Raw genomic sequence first — 24722 nt, 5'->3', positions numbered from 1 at the left:
GTTAAAATACATGCAGAAGTAAAGCAAATGGTCACTTAAATAGCCTCTTGTAATAGAACTGAGGGATATCACCAATGTAATAAAAACACACAACAAAATCTCATATTAAGGAAACTAGTTGCTAGATTTTGGAAGGATGACTTTTTTTTTAGGATGTTATTATTTATTTGACAGAGAGAAGGGACAAACGGGGAGGGGTGAAAGGAGAGGGAGAGGGAGAACAGGCTCCCCACTGGTCAGGAAGCCTGATAATGGGACTTCATCCCAGGACCTTGGGATCATGACCTGAGTTGGAGGCAGATGCTTAACCAACAGAGCCACCCAGGTGTCTCTAGAGGAATGAATTAAAAGTAAAATTGCATTTGAAAGGTTTTAACCCAAAGTGACTTTTGAGGAGAGCTTTAGTCTGAGAGGAAGATTTTTAATTACAAATGTAATTTATTTAATAGAGAATTAATCAAATTTGTGGGTGCCTGGGTGGCTCAGCTGGTTAAACATCTGCCTTCAGCTCGGGTCATGATCCCAAGGTCTTGGGATGGAGCCTCGCATCTGCATCGGGCTCCCTGCTCAGTGGGGAGCCTGCTTCTCCCTCTCCCTCTGCACCTTCTCCCCATTCATCCTCTCTCTCTCTCTCAAATAAATAAATAAATAAAAATCTTTAAAAAGAAAAAAAAAGAACTATTTATATTTTCTATTCTTATGCCAGTTTTAGTAAGTGATCTCTTTTAAGGAATTTGTTCATTTCATATAACTTATTGAGTTATTGACATTCGTTGTCCATAACATTTTTTTACTCTCCTATTATCCTTCTAATGTCTATATTTCAAATCTTTAGTAATGTCACATCTTTTATTCCTGATGTTGGTGATTTCTATAATTTTTTCTTGCTGAATCTACCTAGAGTTTTGTCAATCATATAGACATTTTTCAAAGAAAATTTTTAATTTTCAAAGGAAGCATCATCATCTTTTATAGTACATTTTATTGATTTTTGTTCTTATTTGTGGTAAATTTAATAAATTACTAAATTAATTATAGTATTAAATTTAATTACATTAAATAAAACACTATAATTTGTTTTTTAAAACACTATAATTTAAAAGAAACAGAAATCGTCACACTTGGTTTTAAAAGCAATATTCAGCTATTTGATGCCTGGAAAAAAAATCACTTTAGGGGCACCTGGGTGGCTCAGTTAGTTATACATCTGACTCTTGGTTTCAGCTCAGGTCATGATCTCTGGCCCATGGGACCGAGCTTCATGTCAGGGTCTACTTGAGATTCTTTCTCTCTTCTTCTCCCTCTTTTCCTCTCCCCATTTTCAGTCACTCTCTATCTCTCAAATAAATAAGTAAAATCTTTTTTAAAAACTTATTTTAAATATATAGGCACAGGTAGGTTTAAAGTAAGAGGATGAGAAAGATAGAAAGCATAAGAATTTGGGAATGTCTTTATTAATATCAGACAGATTTTAGAACAAGGAACATTATCAGGATAGAGAGATTCCATAACAGAATATCGACTCATCAAGAAAACATAATAATACTGAATGTATAATGCACTCATGAGCAAAGTTTCGAAGTTCATAAAGCAAAAACTTTTAGAGTATAAAAGGAAAAACAAATTCATATAATTGGCAATTTCAATACTCCTTCCTTAATAGTTGATAGAACAAATAGATAAGAAATCAGAAAGGAAAGACACCTGCATGGCTCGGTTAGCTAAGCATCTCACTCTTGGTTTCAGCTCAGGTTATGATCTCAGGGTTGTAGAATCCAGCCGTGTTGGGCTCTATGCTGCACATGGAGCCTGCTTGAGATTCTCTCTCCCTCTCTTTCTGCCCCTCCTTCCTCCAAAGAAAAGAAAGAAGTCAGAAAAGATATAGAAGACTAGAACAATACTTCCAGCAAACTAGACCTATTGACAATTATAGAACACTCCATTTAGCAATATAAAAATGACTTTTTAGACATTTTTAGAATGTCTCCATGGAGGATACAGACAATTACATACTAAAATATCTCATCAGGAAAAACTACAGACCAAAAGTTAAAAAAAAAAATCTGGATCAAAAACCATGGTTTTCAAACTTGGCTGTACATTAGAATCATCTGGGAGATTTTAAAAAATCTAATGCCCAGATCACTCTCCAGACCAATCTGATCAGAATCAAGTAAAAGAGGTGGTGACCACATTAACCCAAGAGGGCTAGTTCTGGGTGAAATTGTTAGATAGTGAAGTTTCTCTTGGGAGGAGTTGACTTAACCCTTTTTCTTGCTCTACTCCTTTCTGTGAAGCCTTCTTCCTCTCACTCCATCCCATCCCATTAGGAGATAAATACCCTAAAGTGTTTTCCAACTCTGTCTACTTCAAAACCTCCTCTTAGAAAATAATCATCTTTGTCATTTACTTCTTTATACAAATATGTGTCAAAATTCCTTACATTAAGAATTAAACCTCATTTTTAAATCATTATCCTCAATTAAAAGAATTTCAACCATTTACTTATAAATGCAATATAACATTAAAAGAGTGTTTTTGGTTTTGTGTTTTGCTTGTCCCTAGAAGATCCTTTAAAGGTATAAGATAGTGATTAGATAGGTAACACCTATTTATAGAATCATAAAATTACAAAGTTAGAAAGAATCAAAGTTGAGATGCCTGGCTGGCTCAGTCAGTGGAGCTTGGGGACTTCATCTCAGGGTTGTAAGTTCAAGCCCCATGATGGGTGTAGAGATTACTTAGAAACAATGAAAAAGAAAGAAAGAAAAAAGAAAGAAAGAAAGAAAGAAAGAAGAAGAAGAAGAAGAAGAAGAAGAAGAAGAAGAAGAAGAAAAAGGAAGGAAGGAAGGAAGGAAGGAAGGAAGGAAGGAAGGAAGGAAGGAAGGAAGGAAAGAATCCAAGCAAAAACTTCATTTATCTCCATATCCCAAGTATAACCCCACCCATCTAAGAAGTGATTGTCTAGCTTTTGCTTAAATAACTATGACAAAACTTCTTTCCTCATTCTAGCTTTAGTCAAGCTTAATTAAAATAAAGATTTTCATTTCTTACATAATCATTGCACATAATGATTTTGAAAATTATGGAACAAAATACAAATTGTTAATGATAACTTATTAATTTTAAAAATTACTGTAAGATGACTATAGTAAGATGACTAAAGAGTTACAACTCCAGTACCAAGTGCTATCAATTGACCAAAATGACTTAACCTCTCTAGGCTTCAGTTCACCCATCTGTAAAATGGGGACAATAATACTATCACATTTACAAATTTGTTAAGACAAACTTTAATGAGTTAATATAAATAAAATTTGTGGGACAATGCCTAGAACAATTTTGGCTGGTTTGATTATATGATTGCTTGGAGCTTCTCAGAGTAGCATAATGAAAAGACACCAGCTCTTTCCAGGCGGCCATGAGTTAGCAGGATCAGCCATGGTGTAAGAGAACACGGGTCCACATGACTCTCAACCACTTCTGAACCATACCGTGGCTGCAACTCTAAAAGAAGGTTTGCAAACTGACAAGTACCAGCAGAGAACAAGATAATTGAACAACTGAGGCAATTAAAGGTAATCAATTGAGATTGTTTTTTTCTCCTTTGTTAAACAATTTTTTATTGCAGTTATAATGTTGTAATTAGAGATTAAAAGAAAATAATTTTTTTAAAGTCTACCCTTGGGGATCCCTCGGTGGCTCAGTGGTTTGGTGCCTGCCTTTGGCCCAGGGTGTGATCCTGGAGTCCCGGGATCGAGTCCCACATCGGGCTGTCTTCATGGAGCCTGCTTCTCTCTCTGCCTGTGTCTCTGCCTCTCTTTCAGTGTCTCTCATGAATAAATAAATAAAATCTTTAAAAAAAAAATAAATAAATAAAGTCTACCCTTATTTTGGATAGGAATTTCCATCCATAGTATCCATTGAGGTCCTCGTGAACCTTTTGCAATAAACCTCTCTATTGTTTGAATATTTGTGCCCCTCTTGCAAAACTCTTATATTGAAATTCTAACAACAAAGATGCTGATATTAGTAGGTGGGGGGCTTAAATCATGAGGGTGGAGCCCTTGGGAGTGCAATTAGTGTCTTATAAAAGAGACTCCAGGAAGATTCTTAGCCCCTTCTACCGTGTGGGGATGCAAAGAGAAGTCTGTGACCCAGAAGAGGTCCTCCTATAACCATGATGGCACCATGATCCTGGACTTCCAACCTCTGGAACTGTAAGAAAAAAGTTTCAACGTTTTTAGCCACCCCGTCTGTGGTATTTTGTTAAGGCAGCCCAAACAGATGAAGAAATTCTTTCTTGCTCAGAGCACTTTACATCTGTTAATTCTCCTTTGTTTCTGCCATTTGGAGGAGTTTTCTAGGCAAAAGCCTCCTGCTTTTATGTCCTTAAGTGTAATTTATTAGTATAAAAATATTTACCATATTACTAATTATTCTTCAAATAAATTTTCATAGCTTCATGCTGCATCATGATTTACTTCTAAGCTCCTATTGTTGGACATTTAATTCACTTCCATTTTTCACTCAGAATAAAAAGCTAATGAACATTTTTGCTGATAAATTTGTGGGTTCATTTATGACTATTCCCTCAAGGTACTAGGCCACATGTCTGTAATGCCATGTTGTTAATAGCCTGGATGACATCAGCATTTTAGGCAACAGCCTGAACACACTGCTTATTCACATGGAGCTTTGGTCAACCCAAAGAGCCCTCTTTTTCACATTTGTTACTGTTTAACCACATATCCTCCACTCAGCCGAAAACATTTTGTTTGTAACCCATCATTCCAAGCCTATCAAGATTATTTTTTCAAATTTTTAGTGCTTAGTTTGCAGAGTTTTCAATGTAGGCACTCTCACAGATATATACAGAAAATATTTGCTTGCCCACAAACCAAAAAGGAGAAAAAAAAATTTTTTGTAGAATTAACACCACACAGTTTTCAAACTTTGCTGGAACCCCCACCTTATAAAAGGAGCTTCTGTGTTGCGGAATCTGCTTCCCCACGTCCATTCCCTCCTATGCTTCACAGAGTAAGACTCTCTTTAAGACATTCTAGAAGTCTGGGCTACATCACCCTCCCCTCCTCTAGCATGTCCTGGCTTTCTCCCAAATCAGAAGGTTCATAGCCTTTCGGGGATGCCTAAAATGCCACCTCGCTAAGTCCATTTTCAATCTTTCTTTCATGTCTAGCTGCGTCTTTTCTTTTTCTTTTTTTTTTTTTTAGATTTTATTTATTTATTCATGAGAGACACAGAGAGAGAAAGAGAGAGGCAGAAGGAGAAGGCAGGCTCCACGCAGGGAGTCCGATGCAGAACTCGATCCAGGGACTCCAAGATCACATCCTGGACAGAAGGCAGGTGCTAAACTGCTGAGCCACCCAGGGATCCCCCTAGGTGCCTCCTTAATGTGAAATCATCAGAGGAAAGAGCTCTATTTTGGCAATACCAAATGGGGTGGCCCCTATTAGGCGACTATTAACATCAATGCAGCTCCTGACTTCAGCAAATATTTATTGTGGGCCTACTATACACACTGTTTCAAGCTTAGACTGATTCTAAGACTGAAGATTCTTAGACTGAATCTTCTGATTCTCTGAAGATACAAAAAAGCTGCTTCCTCCAAAGAGCTCAGAGTTCAGCGGGTTTGTATCGAATGGGGTGATGAAGTAGAAAAATTCAGCAGGGAATAATTCACAAATTATCTAGGAAGCCAAGTATTAAGTTCTCAAAGGTAATGATTGCCAAGAATAGCCTCACCACACTCCTCTTGGCAGAGGTGACCACTCCTCTTTTGTACTAGTGTCCCGTGCCGGTACCCCTAGCAGAGCACTTATCTTACCTTTAAAATTACTTGAGCTCATGTCCGTCTCCCCCCACCAAACTCAGTGCCCCAATTCCCTCCTGCGCACCAAGGACCAATGCGGTACCTGAACAAAGTAGGTACTCAGCAGGTGTTCACCGAAGGGGTACACGTTTAAATCTATATGCAACTGCCATAGGGAAAATGGCCTGAAAAAACAAATACCTGCCACATTAAAATCTGAGACAAACTTTTTAAAAACAGTAATTAAGAGTAACCCCGAAAAGAAAATGAAAATTACTTTGAAATCGTGCGGTTAAACTGTCATTTTCCCTATTTTACAACTTTGCAATCACTTTATGGATTTCCCAGCCAAGTATTTGTGTCTGGGTGGTGAAACCCATGGAAGTAAAATAAATGTAAATGCCAAGGAATCTGGGTGACATATTCACATCAGATTTCAGAAGAGAAAGAATAAAAGCTTACAAGTGCTAATCTAACTCCAAACTGACAAAATAAAGACAAATTAATGTAGGCTCTCTGGAAAGTCTGGAGCTGAGTAAGCTATAATGCTTGAAAAAAAAATAGGTAAACAGTCCCTTCTTCTGGTCATTATCTTCTGAAGTGCATGAGACATTAAATAAACAGTCATATTATGTTCAAAATACTCCTAAGATGAAAAAGACTGTCAACCAAGCATTTGCAAAAGATAATGGCAAAGAAAAGACAACATCGTAGAAGTAAGACATCCGGAAAATAAAATCATTTAGCAGCCTTTCAGAACTGACAGATTCTGAAGGAGGCAGGTTTCTTCCTACCCAAATTTTTTTAGAGAAAAAAAGCTTATGAAAAATGATTTTTTTGTTGTTGTTTATTTATTTATCTTGTTGCCTTAAGGGCTGAAGAGGATTTGTGACCTGTTAGTCTAGCTCTCCCTTCTTCCCCACTGGCAGGTGAAGAAACTGAAGCCTTAGTGACCTTTCAAAGTCAAGAGCAGGGCAAGGCCTGGGGTCCCAGTCTAGAGCTTATGGTCCAATGCCCTGGCTCACAACAAACACATTGGCATCCCCTGTACTTGACTCACAGGGCCATGCTCAAAGGCTTAGGGAAAACTTTGGAGGCTGTTAAAAAACAAGACCAGGGATCCCTGGGTGGCTCAGCGGTTTAGCGCCTGCCTTTGGCCCAGGGTGCGGTCCTGGAGACCCAGGATCGAATCCCACGTCGGGCTCCCGGTGCATGGAGCTTGCTTCTCCCTCTGCCTGTGTCTCTACCTCTCTCTCTGTGTGTGTGTGACTATCATAAATAAATAAAAATAAAAAATAAATAAATAAAAGACAAGACCACACAACAAGTAAATACACTACACTGGATCCTGTATTGGGGGCAAATTCTGTGAAGGGCATTATTTTTTTTTATTTTTTTTAAAGATTTATTTATGATAGACAGAGAGAGAGAGAGAGGCAGAGACACAGGAGGAGGGAGAAGCAGGCTCCATGCATCGGGAGCCCGACGTGGGATTCGATCCTGGGTCTCCAGGATCGCGCCCTGGGCCAAAGGCAGGCGCTAAACCACTGTGCCACCCAGGGATCCCCTTGTGAAGGACATTATTAAAATAATTTTTGAAATTTTAATATCAGTAATAGAATTTAATTTATGTTAAATTTTCTGAGTTTATAATTACCATGGTTATGTGAGAAAATGTCTTTTTTCATAGGAGATACATGTTTAAATATTTCAGGCATAAAGAGGCATAATGGCCTGGAGTTTGTTCTTGAATGGTTTGGAAAAAATACATTTTTTAAAGAGAAAGAAATAAAACAGATTTGACAAAATATTAGCAATTAGTAAATCTGGGTGAAGGATATACTGGGATTCTTCTTTTTTTTTTTTTTTTTAAGACTTTGTTTTTAGGCTCTGTGCTCCTCCCTGCTGGACAGACAGCTGCATCTTCTGGTGCAGTGCCAGCTGTGTCCCCAAGACACGATGGTGAAGGTCGGAGTGAACAGATTTGGCCGTATTGGGCACCTGGTCACCAAGGCTGCTTTTAACTCTGGCAAAGTGGATATTGTCACCATCAATGACCCCTTCATTGACCTCGACGATGTGGTGTACATATTCCAGTATGATTCTACCCTCAGCCAATTCCACGGCACAGTCAAGGCTGAGAAGACGAAACTTGTCATCAATGGGAAGTCCATCTCCCATCTTCCAGGAGCGAGATCCCACCAACGTCAAATGCGGTGATGCTGGTACTGAATATGTTGTGGAGTCCATTGGGGTCTTCACCATCATGGAGAAGGCTGGGGCTCACTTGAACGGCAGGGCCAAGAGGGTCATCATCTCTGCTCCTTCTGCTGATGCCCGCATGTTTGTGATGGGCGTGAACCACGAGAAGTATGACAACTCCCTCAAGATTGTCAGCAATGCCTCCTGCACCACAAACTGCTTGGCTCCTCTAGCCAAAGTCATCCATGACCACTTCGGCATCATGGAGGGCCTCATGACCACCGTCCATGCCACCACTGCCACCCAGAAGACCGTGGATGGCCCCTCTGGGAAGCTGTGGCATGCAGCCGAGGAGCTGCCCAGAACATCATCCCTGCTTCCACTGGCACTGCCAAGGCTGTGGGCAAGGTCATCCTTGAGCTGAAGGGGAAGCTTACTGGCATGGCCTTCTGTGTCCCCACCCCCAACGTGTCAGTTGTGAATCTGACATGCCGCCTGGAGAAAGCTGCCAAATATGACGACATCAAGAAGGTGGTGAAGCAGGCATCGGAGGACCCCCTCAAGGGCATCCTGGGCTACACTGAGGACGAGGTTGTCTCCTGCAACTTCAACAGTGACACCCACTCTTCCACCTTCGACACCAGGGCTGGCATTGCCCTTAATGACCACTTTGTCAAGTTCATTTCCTGGTATGAAAATGAATTCAGCTACAGCAACCGGCTGGTGGACCTCATGGTCCACATGGCCTCCAAAGAATGAGGGTCTCCTGGACCACCAGCCCCAGCAAGAACAAAAGGAAGAGAGAGGCTCTCAGCTGCTGGGAAGTCCCTGCCCCAACTTAATCCCCCAACACACTGAGAATCTCCTGACCTCCAATTTACATCCCAGACCCCGAGGAAAGGGAGGGGCTTGGGGAGCCCTACCTTGTCATACACCATCAATAAAGTACACTGTACCCCCTCCCCAAAAAAAGACTTTGTTTTTAAGTTATCTCTACACCCAACATGGGGTTCAAACTTATAGCCCAGAGATCAAGAGTTACATGTTCTACCACCTGAGCCAGCCAGGCGCCCCCACAGGGATTCTTCATACCACTTTTTACGAGTCTTTTTTGTAAGTTGAAATGATCTCAAAATAAAAGCTTAAAGAATATTTTAAAAACTAGATGTTCTGTATATGTATTCTGGGCCAATAAGCAAAAGTACTTGCATGACCCCATCCTGACCAGGCCTACTCTGAAAGAGAAGGGGACAAGTAGTCCTTCCTTTGTGTGGTGTGCAGGACACAGAAATTCCCAGCAGACAGGATGCTCAGCCACTGAAGTCAGCCAACCCTCCAATTGAGTCAGTATCAACTGGAAATAGCAGGAGCCGAGTCCAGAGGCAACACAGTTAGTTTGGGGCCCAGGCTCTGGGACCAGACAAGCTTGTAGTCCTAGCTTTTTGCGTCTCACTGGCTCTGTGACTGAGGCAGGTTGCCTGACTTGTCTGCATCTCTGCATTCCCATCAAACAATACCTATATCACAGAGTGTTGGTAAGGATTAAATGACCTAAAGCACACAGATCTCTAGGCCTGGCACAAAACAAATTTTCAAAGCGGAAATTGTTATCATTATTATCAGGTACTGAGTTTAAATATACAGGCTGGAGCAGCCCCAGTAGTGCAGCGGTTTGGCGCCCGCCTTTGGCCCAGGGCGTGATCCTGGAGACCCGGGATCGAGTCCCATGTCAGGCTCCCTGCATGGAACTTGCTTTTCCCTCTGCCTGTGTCTCTGCCTCTCTCTCTCTCTCTCTCTCTCTCTCTCTCTCTCTCTGTCTCTATGAATTAATAAATAAAATCATAAATAAATAAATAAACAGGCTGTCAGAAAACATCTCATTCACTCACTCATTTGCATCTTCACTCACATCCACAAACTTCTATTTTGACAAGAACTGTGCCGGGCATAGCATGTTCAACAACGTAGGTGATGATTCCCTTCCCAGAGGGCTTACGTTGTTGGGGGAATCAGCAGGTGAATAGGCGATCCCACCAAGAGAGAGACCAGGGAGGTGAGTGGCCAACATGAATTAGAAAATGTTCAGGATGGAAGAGGAACCCTGGCACAGGCACTGAAGCCAACCTGCAGGGGCCAAGGAGGAGGTGCCAACTGGGCTGAGATCAGGAGGATGGGTAGGAGTGAGGCAGGCAAAGGTGGGTCACAGGGAAGCACATTCTAGTCAGTAGGAGCAGAAAATACATGCAGAGGGGTGGTGGTGCCCTTGAGGAAACAGCAGCACAGGCACATACCAACAGAGGTGCCAAGGGTGCTGGAGATGGAGTATGAGAGACATTTCCTGGGGGTGGAGCTAAACAGTAGGTTAGAGCCAGAGACAGGTCCTTGGAGTGTTAAGGAGCTTAGGTTTTTCCTGAAGAAACTTCTGAACGGTTGTAAGCAAAAGACAGATAAAAACCGATAAGAATTTTAGAAAAATTATTTTGGCTACAGTCCATTCCTCAGGACCATGTTTGGGGATGGAACCCTGGCTTGAGATGATGGTGATAGCAGCAAGGCTAGATTCCAGAAGTATATGGAGAGAGTATAAAAGGATTTGGTACTTGCCTGAAGGTAGGTAAGGAAAGGGAGGAGTCTAGGGAAATCTCGATTTCTAGGTCATGAGGTCTATTTCGTTGGCAAGATAATGGTCCCATTAACCGAAACAGGAAATAGCATGTGGAAGGTTGTGGACACATAGGGAAGGAATGTTCTCCCACTACTAGAAATTGCTGGGTTTATCAGTCACGTGGGGTGGGTGAGGGTGCCTCTGGGGGGCCTGAAGGCATAGAGAGAAAATAGGACAGAGAGTGTATTTCTAAGGAGGTGGAAAGTGATGTGAAGATACATTTTCCCCTTCTCACGGTTTTGCCAAGGGCCAGGTTGACAGATTACACATTTTGAGAACTTGTAATCCTCTCACTAAGAACTATGTGAAGAAATAGCTGAGAAAAAGTTTTAAGACACATACATTCTATAAGCCAGCAATTCCACTTCTAGAAACCTGTCCTACAACTATACTGGCATTTGTGAACACAAGAAGAACGTACAAAGTCTATCCATGGGGAATTAATAAACCAACCATGATACAACCTTACTATGAAATACAAATAACTATTAAAAGAACAAGGTAATAGGAGTACACGGGGAACAGAAAAATCTCTTGAAATGTGTTTCAAAGACATAAGGAGTAGAAAGCCACCTGTCATATTGCATTTCTGCTTACTGAAACTCTCTGTGTGGGTTTGGGAGTGGGGACTACATCACGTATCTGTGTGTGTGTGTGTGTGTGTGTGTGTGTGTGTGTGGTATACAGAAGTGGAAAGACAGGGCAGCCTGGGTGGCTCATCGGTTTAGGGCCGCCTGCAGCCCAGGGCATGATCCCTGCATGAAGCCTGCTTCTCCCTCTGCCTGTGTCTCTGCCTCTCTCTCACTCTCTCTCTGTCTCTCATGAATAAATAAATAAAATATTTTTTTAAAAAAGTGGAAAGACACACGCCAAACTATTAACATCCCAGTGATGAGAGTAAAACTAGAGACAGAAAGTTAGGGGTAGGATGAAAGGGAGCCTATATTTGAATTCAAATATTCTGTCTTGTTTGAACTTCTTTTATAATAAACCTATCTTCATGTTCCATGTGTATATTTTTTAAAATTTTTATTCATTTATTCGAGAGAGAGCACAAGTGGGAGTGGGGGGAAGGGGCAGAGGGAGAGGGAGAAGCAGAGTCCCCACTGAGCAGGGAGCCCTGATAATGATGATGTGGGGCAATCCCAGGACCCTGAGATCATGACATGACCGGAAGGCAGATGTTTAGCTGACTGAGCCACCCAGGTGCCACACATGTGTATATTAAAAAAAAAAAAATCTAAAAGTTGGGGGAGGAGTTTGGAAAATGCAAAGATTTCATTCAATAAATAAATATTCATTCAGGTCCAACTGTGCATCAAGTACCAATTAGACACAAGGGTATCACACGGAGCAACAAGAGCAGGGGTGCTTTCCTCATAGAGTTTATAGTATAACAGTGAAGACAGACCATTAAACATGTGATTATAATAAGAAATGACAACACCTCAGCCAAGAGAGTAGGCATTAGGTCGGTATGAGGCACATAGGAGGCCTAGGAGAAATCAAGGATGGCTTTCTGGAGAGGGTACATTAAGTTAAGACCTGGAAGATTGGCAGGAGTTAGGAGAGAGAGAGTTTCCATTGCTGGATGGAGGCTGAGAAGGCAGGTACAGTTGGAGACAGAAGTGAGAGAGGAAGCTGGAGATTTAAGCACAGAAGTTTATGAAAGGGCATAGAACTTGCCATGCCATCGAATTTGAATTTTTTCTTTACCATGAGAACCACTGACACGCTTCAAGCAAGGTAGTGACATCTCCAGATTTGCCACTTGGATTGATTGCTCCATCAGCTGCTATTCCCAGTTGTGTACTCAGAGGCATGGATGGGATCAGCTGGAATGAAAAGAGAAGAAAAGAAGATTCAGGACTCCTGGTTTGAGAAAGAGACTGTAGTAGATCAAGCCTGCCTACACTAGACTCGGTGAACTAATGCAGGCAAGAGATGCAAGTAGCAGAGGTGGGAAATAAGCAGACAGGCTGGTACAGCAGAAGGCAAACAGATGACCAACATGTATAAATCATTGCATTGAATATTCCAGTGGGGTAGAGTGAATGCTAGGAGTGAAGTCCAAACACTAACCCTGCAGCATGAAAGAAGGAGTAGCTGATCCCAACTGGAGAGCAAAAGGCTCCTGGAAGAGGTGGTATTCGAAATAGGTGGTGAAGGATACACAGGACCTTCAAAAGGCAAAAGAAAAACCACAGTAGCATGTTTCGCTAGAGGCAACTATGTGGGCATAAAGACAGAAAAGTCCAGAAAGAAGTTCAGTGGAGCTGAAGGACATGGCACTTGTGATTCTGTCAAGGGAAAGCCAGATGGGAAAGTGAATTGAGAACAGACACTGATTGTAGCACGAGCTAACAGAAATGACATGTGTGCCAAGCTTTGTCCTTCACAACATGTGGTGCAAAATATGCGAGCTTCCTGGTCTACTCCCTGAATTCACTAGAGTGAATGTTCCACAGGGGAAGGACCCAGGTAATCTTATTTACCACTCTCTCCAAAAGCCTCCTTCAGTCCCTAGCTTCTGGTAAGTGCTCAGCAAGTGCTTGTTGAATGAATCAATAAGTGAGTGAATTAATAAATGCAAGTGTAAAGCACTTAATATGATGGGTGACACAAAATAGTCTAATAAATCATAATTATTATTCATAATAACAGTCATTATTACCATCATCATGTATTAGAAAGCATTGGAAGAAAAACTACCTGATGAGTTGCGGAGATTGGCCAATTATCTTGCCTTAAGTGCCTTGTTTGAAATACAACATTACTCCTCAAAATTCACTGTCTCATCTATAAGCTTAAATCTTTAGCAGAGTGTTCAAAGTCCTTCATTCTTTAATTCCATCTTAACTTTGAAGAAACTCAAGTTTCATTCATTGCAAGTTATTCTTCCCTCTTCCCTCCCACCTGCCTGAGTCAACAGTTCCCTTCTTTCTAGTTTGGAGGCAAACTCCAATGCCTGGGGGGAGGCAGACTGGAGACAGACAACATAAAGGCCGTAAATAAATAATAATAATATCCAGCATTTAGCCCATGCCCCTTAACTAAGCTAAGCAAATTACTCATTAACAACCTACAAGTAGGTATTAGTTTTATTTCTATTTCCTGGAGGTGGGAGCTCCTATTTGGGGAGCTGGGATAGGAACTTGCTTCAGAGGCCTTGTGATTAACCAGATCATTTTCCTTGTTATCACTGCAGAGCTTCTGTGTACCCCAATATTGATTGTAATTTTTTTTTTAAGATTTTATTCATTTATTTGAGCGGGCGGGGAGAGTGGCAGAGGAAGAGGGAGAAGCAGACTTCCTCGCTGAGCCCAACTCAGGCTCTTCATCCCAGGATCCGGAGATCACGACCGGAGCTGAAGGCAGATACTTAACCACTTACCCAGCCCAGCTCCCCAGGCGCCCCTTGGGTTCTATCTTCAAGTCAGTGATGGCACAGGCTCTAGTTTGAGGGGACTACCCTGACTATTCAGGGATGAGTTCACAGTGACATTTTTCTGAAGCACAGGGTACATTTAGGGTGACAAGGCAAGATAGAACTGGGATGTTGGTTGGAACCAGATCGCAGGATACTTACTGTCCCTTACTTGCTGAGAAATGGAAAAACAGAAGTGTGAGCCAGGAAGCTGCACAACCAGGTAAGCATTTATTAGGCAACTCTTCTGGAAAAGCAGTGTTTTATGGACTCAGCAATAATTGTATACACCTAACCATGGTTCGTCCTGCCTTCGGTGGGTTTCTGGTCCCGCGAGACAAGTAAAGTACACACACATTTGGACCCAAAGTGAGGAGAGCCTGTCAAGCTCAACCAGCTGAACAGACAAGTGCCAAGTTCACTCTTAGCACTCTAGCAAGGACTCAGAGGGCAGGGGCTGAAGTGTCCATAATCCAGTTCCCAGCCCACAGGCTCCTCTCAGCTGTGCTCCTGTCCTGTCTCGTGAATAAAGACTGAAGATAATGGAGGTCTTTATCACCTCCTTATCAGGAAATCTGCATTCCCATTCATATGAATTTCTTCCTAAAACCAGAAATCTCTGGTTGGAAATATTCCCCTCAAACCAATCTAGCTTTCTGCATCAAATTAACCCTAACCACCTCAGGCCAGTTCACTTGTTGGGCCTCCCCCAGATTCTGGCTCCAGTAGTGTAATCATCATTTGCAAAGGTTAAGGAAAGATCAAAATCTCCAGATCATTGCGTGAGTGTAAAACCTGGACAGGAGAAATGGTTTTGTTTTTGTTTTTGTTTTTTGTTTTTTGACAAAAGAAATCATGCCTTAAAAAAAAAAAATGTATGTTCAACTGGTTTTTTTGTTCACGTGATTACAAAAGTTCTAATGCAATGAACCAATAAAAACAGAGTCCTATACAGTAAATCCTCCATAACCCCACCCGCAAAGATAACCAATGAGCAATGTGGTGTGTGTCACTTCTGATTTCTGACTAAATTTTTGATTGCCAGAGAAGAGACAGATACATAACATGAATCCACACAAAAATAAGCCATACATGCTGTTTTGCATCTTTTTATCACCCAGCAATGTAGCTTTCGTTCACTTTTAATGCCACATAGTATTCTAGTATATACAAACCCTATTTTTCTTATCAAATCCCACATCCATACTTATTTCCTTCAACTGTTTATTACTTATGCATTTGCTTTTTATTCTTATTACAAAAATACTCTTTTAACATCCTTGTGCATATATGTTTGTACAGTTGTGCTTAATAATACTAAAGTATGATTTCTTTATAAAAAATGCCCCAACAATCCATTTTCATTTGAATTGATACTAAAACCACTCTAATTGGATGAAAATGCCTGCTTCTCCATCATCTCACCACAGCAGGTAAGCTAAAAGTTTTATGAGGGTAACCATGAATTGTCAAGACAAGGCAAGGCAAGGACAAGAAGGCACATCACTACTTACCCTTTTCATCCCCCAGGCTAAATAAAAACAGAAACAGCATATGAACAAGGGTCATAGTGCAGTGGTATCATTTACAGTGCATAGATTCAGATTGGGGGCGGATATTAGACTCAGAACGAACAAGGGAAGACTGGTGAAGGCCTTTGGTTCGAGGCAGGAGATTGAAAAAGCAAAAGACCTTGCTAGAGAAATGCTTCTCTATGGGAAATGATAAGATTGTAGTTTGGAAAGATTAATTTGGAAATTCACTAGTGTTCAGCTGGAAATTTGACAGTGCTTTAAAAACTTATCTTGGTGGCCACTACACAAAATACATTGTTATCAGACAAAATAAGTACTTTTGTGGTTTGGTAAGACAATGCTAGAAACTCTGAAGGGCAGCTTTTCTCTGGGAAATCACACTTGCTTCTAACACAAGAGCTGGTGGCTGTGTGCCACCAACACTCAACAGTCATTTGGACACTCCTACTCCTAGAGGACCCACAACAGCAGAGAAGAGGTTGCAATGCATTGATCACTCCAGTCAAATGGCCTGTGTGGGTGGTGGCTCAGACACTGGCTGGCTGCACAGACCTAGCTGGACAAGCCACTTAACTCAGCTAAACCTCTGTCCCCCATCTTGTAAAATGAAGGCATCAATGGGATGCTTTCCAAGGTATTGTTCAGCTCTAAAAACTGTCAGACGCCAGGACTGGCCCTGGTATATTTATCAGGTTCCTTGGAAATTCTGATACTAACCAAAGTTCAAGAACCACTGAATGTGGGAAACAATGAAAAAGGAGTTTTTGCAAACATATAGCCATTGTGACAATTAGTAGAATGATAAAGCAAAGTGTTGAGTACTCCTAAAATATCATTTTTATCATAAGGCCTTGTTTCCTCAATGACTTTACTTCTGGGAAGGAGAAATTCTTTAATTGTGGTCATGTCTTTGCCCACCTGTAGAAAATGTCTCTTGGGGACATTTTACATGGTTTGACCCCAGTACATGGTTTGACCACCTGGCCCTTAGTGATCACTCTGGGATATGATTATTCTTCGTCACATATGTTGCAGGTCTCTACACTGCTAAGAGCACTAATACCATGCTTCCATTAGGTATCTCACTTTAAAGCTTTCAAAGCCCATGCAGATTTATTTTATTTGATTTTACACTCATCCAAAGGAAAATATCACTATATCCGTTTGGGGATGCTGATTTCCCAGGGTCTTCAAATGCCCTCTTAGACACACTGGACTATACACCCATTAAGAAGAGGAGATGGGGGCACCTGGGTGGCTCAATCAATTAAGCATTTGCCTATGGTTAAGATAATCCTGGAGTCTTGGGATCAAGTCCTGCATTGGGCTTTCTGCTTAGCAAAAAGTCTGCTCTTCTCTCTCTCTCTCTCTCTCTCTCTCTGTGTACATGTGCTCTCTCTCTTAGATAGATAGATAGATAGATAGATAGATAGATAGATAGATAGATAAATCTTTCTAAATGGGGGAATGATGTATTGTTCACTGTTATGTCCTAATCACCTGGAATATATATTCATAACAGGGTAGCTACTCAAAAAGATCAAAGATGGATACTAATTTTTGCTACTCTTATTCCCTAAAGATGCTGTATTTTGATCTATATGATTGATCTATGTGATTGTTGATTGCTATGTTCCAAATGCCTGGAACAGTCTGGCAAATATTAGATACTCAGTAATTTAAATATATATATGTATATATGTATAGAATAAAATAACACATTTTTATCCTTAATGACTAACCTAGTGTTTGGACCAGAAATATGCTTACTAAGTGTGTGAAGAATGAAGTATTACAAGGGGGAAAAAGGGAGATGAGGGTGGGGAAGACCTTAAGTATTTAAACCATAAAGTCAAATTATCTAATTTATAACAGAGTAATTATTAAATAAACATCCACTACATTAAGCCATTAATAAAATGACTATATGTTACTTGATTTTTAAGTATGCATATGTATTTCTTTGATAAAAATAGATTTTAAATTTTTAGATATGCTTTTCACAAGATAAATGAAGAGAAGCTTTGCAGTATGATTGGAACCAAGTAAAATAAAATTTATGAATGTAAAAAAGACTAGGAAGCTTGATTATTTCAGGATAAATGAGTTAGTGGCTGACTTTTATGCTCTTCTTTTATCACTATTTGCTGAATTTTTCTATCCTACATGTGTTTTGCTTTTGTAATAATTAGAAAAAAGAGAAAATGAAAGAAAAATAGATGAAAAAATACATTAAAATTCTAACAATGGTTTAATGCAGTAGTGAAGACATGGGTTTGTTTTTTTAAAATTATTTTCTCGATCTTTAAATATTTTTAGTTATTTCCATTATTTATTCAATGAAAACAAAATTATAATCAGAAACTTGCAAGAATCTAATTTGCTATGCAGTCTAAGATATACTCTCAGTCAAATATTTGTCAGTAACTTGAAGCACACACCAAGTGTCAAATTTTGAAAAAGGAAACTTTTACAGGTTATCAGTAGAAGTCATAGTTGTGACTTCCCAGAAAAATCCCAGGAACTTTTAGCTATGGGCACCAAAATATGCCCAGAGTGTTCCTGGTGGGGCGGGGAGTGGGGGCAGGGACTGAGTCAGGAGACACTGTGGAATCCTTAATATTCCCACAGAATTTCTGAGGCAGGAATGATTGATGGATGATATATAATTAATTTCATTTGACAAGCATAAAGGAAAAATTTCCCTGAGCCACTGTAACCTGAGCTAATGAAACCCTATTTAACCAAGGGTGTGTATTTAGACTGGATCTTACCTTAGTGACTTAGCCATTAGTAGGAATTCATTGTTTACTTTTAGGATTCTTATCAGTACTTAGACTCTGTTTGCATGTGATTTTCACCTGATTGCTCAACATGCTCAGTGTTATATGATTTGGGAATAAATGAAAAAATTGCAAGATCACAAAAAAGCTAATCTCAACTATCTAATCTGTTTAAAATTTTACGATTTTCTCTTCTCTTTCAGGATGCATTATGGCTTTCTCAAGAAAGAGCCTGTAAACAAATAAGACACATGCTTCAGGTCTTCTAAAATACTAGGTTCTTCCATTGCCTTGAAGGCTTTTGGAGATTCAGGCCATGTCATCACACTTATATATCCTGCCTCTACAAATCCACTGGAGAGAGCCTCCCCTTGGGTTTGCTGCCCAGAAATTCCCCTGTATATAAAGATCCAGGAAAAAAAAATGAGGTCTAAGAGTTCATAAGAAACATTTTGGGGGCCCCAAACTAGTTAACACTGGACAATAAGTAGGAAATCTGAATTTTACTTATACTTTGCCCTGTCCATTTGGCCTTGGACAAGTCACCTAAATTTAGGGACCTCCATTTCTTCATTGCACAAGGACAGAATTGAAGTAGATGACCTCTAACGTCTGCTCAGTTCTAAAACTCTGACTCAGAAGAAATCTGTTTTAAAGGTCAGTGGCAGGAAGGCCCAGGCAGTACTGATGGGTCCTCCCTTCACAGTAAGAGAAATGGGGATTTACTGATGGGTCCTCCTTTCACAGTAAGAGAAATGGGGATTTACGCAGCATCTAAGGCTCAGAGGAAATGTGAGGAATTCCCACCCAGCCCTACCTGGTCTTGGAAAACTGAGCAGTGAGAGTGGAGATTCAACAACCCTAAACACTCCTACAAATAGAAGCCCTGGATGCATCAGGTGAGTAAGCAGTTGTCTTTCTCCTGGATGGTTGGAGCTGTGTTTTTATTTCCATGGCAAAGAAACAAGCTCATAGCTGTGCCATGCGGAAGTGTTCATGAATAATTAGGGGGCAGTGACAGCTGAACACCAAAAGGGTTGGTTCTATGAGTCCTTGGATTTTGGCAGCCTTGAGAACCTTCCAAACAGAGACCTACTCTAGGGCTGCTGTGATGTCATCCACTGCCTGGGGCGGGCTACAAGCCCCAGCACTGCCTTCACTTAGTGCCACACAAATGTCCCTGTCCTCTGCCAGGTGTGCTCACAAGGGGTGGCCCAGAGCTGGGGGTGGGGGAGGAGGGCACACCAGGAGCAGCTTCCTCCTGGCTCTCTGCCCAGGAGCCACGGGACAGCCTGCTTTGCTCTCCGGGCTGAAGAGGGTTTTTTGATGTCTGCTCAGCCCTCATCTCTATCCATCCTACCTTGGGTGGGAGCCTCCGTCCCTCTCAGAACTTCCTTGGGGACTCTGGCTCCCTACCTTCTGCATTCTCCCTACCTCAGAATTCAAAGAGAAGCACCAGAGTCAGGCCCTGTTTCCCCTCCCCCTTCCTCCCTGCATCCAATTCCAGCTCCACAGCAACACTGAGTCAGTGTTCCCAGAGCATCACTCACTGTCACTCACCAGCTCAAAAATCCAGTATCACCTTATTTCCTGGTAATGAAATACAAATTTTTTCACCCAGCAGTCAATGTTCTTTGTTACCAACCTCACCCCCAAGTTCTCCCTAACATACATCAGGCACCTGAACTCAAATGGAAAATCCCCCAAAAGCAGCCCAGATTTACCCATCTGTACATGTTGCTGGCTCTACACACACAAACACACACACACACACACACACACACACACACAAAACCAGTGTTGCAGAGCTCACTTATCCTGCAAAGTCCAGCTTGCAGGACTTTTCTTTTGGGAAGCCTACTTGACATCTCTCAGCTTAAAGTTCTTCTGAACCCCTAGGGTTCTGATTCACATGGAAACATTCAGCATATTCTGGCTAAAGTCACGGTGTACTGTTTAAGGAAAAAAGAATTAATAACAATCTCATCTGTTCTTTGTACATAGTGACTCTCAATGAATGCCTAATGAAGCATGAGTACTGGTCAACCAGATACTGCAGACTAATTACATACCTCTGAGTCACTAAGGTAAAAGTGGTTGTGAGACCAGACATTGAAATCCATGAGTTAGAAATGCATGCTTCTAACTCTTAGAGAAAAAACTTCTTTCCAATGAAGAGTAAACTGTTCCTCATAAATCAAGACGCTGTGGCTGAGACACTTTTTTTGTCACAGACTCTTATCAACAACTAAGAAAACCCTCGCCATTTAAATGTACATCTTCGCATCCAGACAAATATTAATGTACAATTTCTAAAATTTTTTTAAAGATGGGGATCCCTGGGTGGCTCAGCGGTTTGGAGCCTGCCCTTGGCTCAGGGCATGATCCTGGAGACCCGGGATCGAGTCCCATGTCAGCATCCCTGCATGGAGCCTGCTTCTCTCTCTGCCTGTGTCTCTGCCTCTCTCTCTCTCTGTCTCTTTCTCTCTCTATGTCTCTCATGAATAAATAAGTAAAATCTTTTTTTTTAAGTTTTTTTTTAAGATTTTATATATTTATGAGAGACACAGAGAGAGGCAGAGACATAGAGAGAGAAGCAGGCTCCGTACAGGGGCCCGATGTGGGAATCGATCCAGGGACTCCAGGATCACACCCTGAGCCAAAGGCAGACATTTAACCGCTGAGCCACCCTGGCGTCCCTCTAAATTGTTTATGTGGTAGTAAATTCTAACTTACAAAAAGTTGAAAAAATAAAAATAACATAAGAAACTTCCATATACTTTTACCCAAATTTGCCTATTAACCGCTTTTCTTTTATCATTTGACACTTCTAGTTTGTTCATTCTTGCTCTACATGTGTGTGTATACACATATTCACACATTTTTATATTTTTTTATTTATTTAAGTAATCTCCACACCCAACATGGAGCTCCAACTCACAACCCTGAGATCAAGAGCCACATTCTCTACTGTGAGTGCACCCACATATTTTTTTAAATTATATATATATATATATATATATATATATATAATTTTTCCTGAATTGGAAGGTTAGTTGCATAAAGCCTTTTTTTTATTTTTTTAGTTAAAGCCTTTTAAACCCCTAAATACTTACATATGCACTTCCTAAAAATATTTCTTAAATATTTTCTTATGTAATTACAATACAGTACAAATACAAATTTGTGTATTTTTATTGAATCCACCATCCTTATCCCAGTTTGTCAGTTGATCTAATATTTTCCTTTATAGCATTGTTTTTTCCTTTAGTGCTTGATCCAGTCTAGGGTATAGTATTGCATTTAATTGTCATGTCTATTTAGCCTCCTTTAATCTAGAACATTTCCACAATTTTTTTGTTTTGTTTTGTTTGTTTTGTTTTTTTTTTGTTTTTAGAGAAGAGCAAGGTGGGGGAGGGCAGAGGGAGAGAGAGAGAATCTTAAGAATCTTAAGCAGGCTCCATGTCCAACGCAAAACCCTGAGATCATGACCTGAACGAAACTCAAAAGTCTAACAAATCAGGAGTCTAACATTTAACTGACTGAGCTACCCAGGTATTCCTATCTTTTTTTTTTTTCCCAATAAACTACACTCAACATGGGGCTTGAATTCACAACCCCAAGATCAAGAGCCGTATGCTCTGCTGAGCCAGCCAAGCACCCCTCTTTGTCTTTCTTTTTTTTTAATATTAATATATTTAAAGAGTAAAGATGACCCTCATTTAAAAAAAAAGATGAAATAGAATATTTTTCATTTTGTGTTCGTCTGAGGTTCCTTCATGATTAAATCGAGGTTTTACATTCTAGGTTGGCAAACTAAGTAGGCATGCTGTGTCCAACCCACAGTATGTCCTTCTGTTCCTCATTGGTGAAGTTCATTTTGATCACCCAGGGATGGTGTTATACAGTTTCCCCACTATGTATTTGCTGTGCTCTGTTCTCCCTTGCAACTGTGACAGTCTGTGGATACTTCACAACGATGTAAAGATCCTGCTCCTCATCAAATTTACTTAGCACAATTTGTAGTCACTCACAGACATCTGAAGGCCTTTGGTGTACTCTGAATTAAAAACACTAGTATATGCTTGCTGTTAGGGCAATGGTAGGTAGGGGTAGGGGCAGTGTTTACATTAGGTCTATCACACACGTTTCTTAGCACAGTGTAGACACTGGAAGAGAAAAAACTCCACCTGTAGCCAGCTCTGAACTTTTCACCTGGATTACTGTGAGGTTTAGATAAAGCCATGAATACGAAGCTCCTGAGTCCATGGCATATGGCCTTCATCTAATGAATGTCAATCCCCATTTTCCCTCATTATGATTAATTAAATGCTATTGAGGAAGAGCAATTCACGCCCAAGAATCCAAAGGAATCCAATGCCCTGTGGGGGCACTCAGCTATGGTCTTTGCTGAGGTCCAGATGCATGGGGCCTTGGGTGAACTTCTTAACTTCCTTGTGCATCAGCTTCTACATGTGTAAACATCTGGAAATACCACCTAAATTCATAGCATTGTGAGAGTTGCATACGCTAATATGTACGGAGGGCTTAAAAAAGTGCCAGGCTTCCAGTAGACACTGTATAAATATTAGCTCTTTCAGATGGAACATAAGCTCCATGAAGGGAAAAAGTTTGCTCCCTGGAAGATGCCCAGTGTCAAAAGGGCATCCTGCATGTACTCAGCAACAATACCCCAAGAAATGCTAAGAAATCAGAAAGGGCTTTGAATTCTCCAACTAATGTACAATTTCTTGCTTGGCTTGCCATTGCCTGCAGCTGGCTGAGAGAACTAATTAGGATCAAACTCTTTGAGGAATACTTCACTCCTACTGACTCCTGGCAGGCAATTCCTCAGTTGGAGGCTTTGTTCTCTTATCACAGGACAGGAAAGTAAAGGCCAGAAGCAGGTGCAGCCAACCAGGGCAGGCCAAACAGTCTGGCTGGCAGCAGAGCTCACCCCAGTCCTCGCCACCAGCAGAAAGAGGGAAATGACCACAGGGTGCCCCTGCCTAGTGTGCTGCCTCCTTCCGAAACAGTTTGACCTCTGGTTTAACTACCTTCACTGCAAAGCAGGGGTTCCCAAGCAGTAGTTTCCATCAGGAGGTTGTGAGTTAGCAAGCACGCATTGAAAGCAAGCATTGTCTACAGATTGAATAGTCAGTGGGTCTCGTCATCAATGAGCTACATCCTCAGCGGGCTTGAAGGTAGAAACCAGGATCTCTGAGAGCGCTGTTTCCAATCTCTCATAAAAATTACTGAAAATGCAGATTCCAAGTTTTAGATTTAGACCAGTTTCGGATATACAGCAAAATTAAGTCAAAATCACACAGTGTTCCCAAATAACCCCTGCCCCTACATATTCATAACCTCTCCCACTGTTGACACCACCCCCCCACCAGAGGGGTACAATTGTTACAATCCACGAACTTACCTTATACATCATTATCACCCATAGTTGACCATAGTTGACAGTAGAGTTCACTCTTGATGTCGTACATCCTATAGGTTTGGATAAATGTATAATAACATGTATCTGCCATTGTAGTATCATACAAGATAGTCTCACTGCTGTAAAGTCCTCTGTGCCCCGCCATTTCTCCATCCCTCCCCTCTGACTCCTGGTAACCACTGATCTTTTTTACTGCTCCATAGTTTTACCTTTTCCAGAACGCCATATATTTGGAATCATAGTGTATACACTATGTATAGTGTATGTAGTCTTTCCAGATTTTCTTTCAGTTAATAACATGTATTTAAGATCTCTCTATGTGGTTTTTTTTATGGTTTTATAGCTCATTTCTTTTTAGTGCTGAATAATATTCCATTGTCTAGATGTACCAGTTTGCTTATCTATTCACCTACTGAACAACATCTTGATTGTTTCCAGTTTGGGCAATTATAAAGAAAGCTACTATGAACATCCATGTGTAGGTTTTATGTGAACATAAGTTTTCAACTCACCTAGGCAAACACCAAGAAGTGCAATTGCTAGATTATATGGTAAGAGTATGTTTAGTTCTGTAAGAAACTATCAAACTGCCTTCCAAAGTGACTGTGCCATTTTGCATTTCTAGTAGCAATGAATGAGAGTTCCTGTTGCTCCCCATCCTCACCAGCATTGAGTGTTGTTAGTGTTTTAGATTTTGGCCATTCTAATATATATGTAAAGGTACCTCATTGTTTTAATTTAATAAATGAGCATCTTTTCATATGCTTACTTGCCATCTGTTTCTTTTCTTTGGTGAGGTATCTGATTGGGTCTTTTGCCCATTTTTTA

General features: G+C 40.7%; 1 pseudogene; it reads left to right on the top strand.

Moving 5' to 3' along the window:
* Positions 1-7792: 7792 nt before the first annotated feature.
* LOC129498709 (glyceraldehyde-3-phosphate dehydrogenase-like) lies at positions 7793-8794 on the top strand (annotated as a pseudogene).
* Positions 8795-24722: the final 15928 nt, after the last annotated feature.

Source organism: Nyctereutes procyonoides, unplaced genomic scaffold, assembly GCF_905146905.1.
Source record: "Nyctereutes procyonoides isolate TBG_1078 unplaced genomic scaffold, NYPRO_anot_genome, whole genome shotgun sequence".
NCBI classification, from domain to species: domain Eukaryota; kingdom Metazoa; phylum Chordata; class Mammalia; order Carnivora; family Canidae; genus Nyctereutes; species Nyctereutes procyonoides.
The sequence above is the reverse complement of the archived record's forward strand: the minus strand, read 5'-3'. Positions and strand labels throughout refer to the sequence as shown.